We start from the raw sequence: 579 nt of genomic DNA, 5'->3' as shown, positions 1-579 counted from the left end.
TTAAAATATGAATATTAAATTTGATAATAATAATAATAACAATAATAATAATAATAATAATAATAATAATAATAATAATAATAATAATAATAATGATGATGATGAAGATGATAATAATAATATTAAAAATAATGATAAAATGTTGGTGTATATATATCTATATATACATATGTGTGTGAGTGTGTGTGTATGAGCATGTATGTGTGAGTGTGTTTTACAGCATATATCGGTATATTTCTATCTGTCCAAAGAATGATTATCTATATGTATGTGTGTGTGTGTGTGTGTATTTATATATATGTATGTGTGTATATATATATAGATATATATGTGTGTATATATATAGATATATATGTGTGTGTGTATATATATGTGTATATGTATATATATATATGAATAGAAATATAGATATGTGTACATATACAGATGAATATATTTATATATATATGTCTATGTGTGTATGTATGTATATACATGCATATATATATATATATAAGTATATGCATGTATATACTTGCATATAAATATTCATATATATTTATATATATATATACATATATATATATATATATATATATA

This window comes from Octopus bimaculoides, chromosome 14 (genome assembly GCF_001194135.2).
Source record: "Octopus bimaculoides isolate UCB-OBI-ISO-001 chromosome 14, ASM119413v2, whole genome shotgun sequence".
NCBI lineage: Eukaryota > Metazoa > Mollusca > Cephalopoda > Octopoda > Octopodidae > Octopus > Octopus bimaculoides.
The sequence above is the reverse complement of the archived record's forward strand: the minus strand, read 5'-3'. Positions refer to the sequence as shown.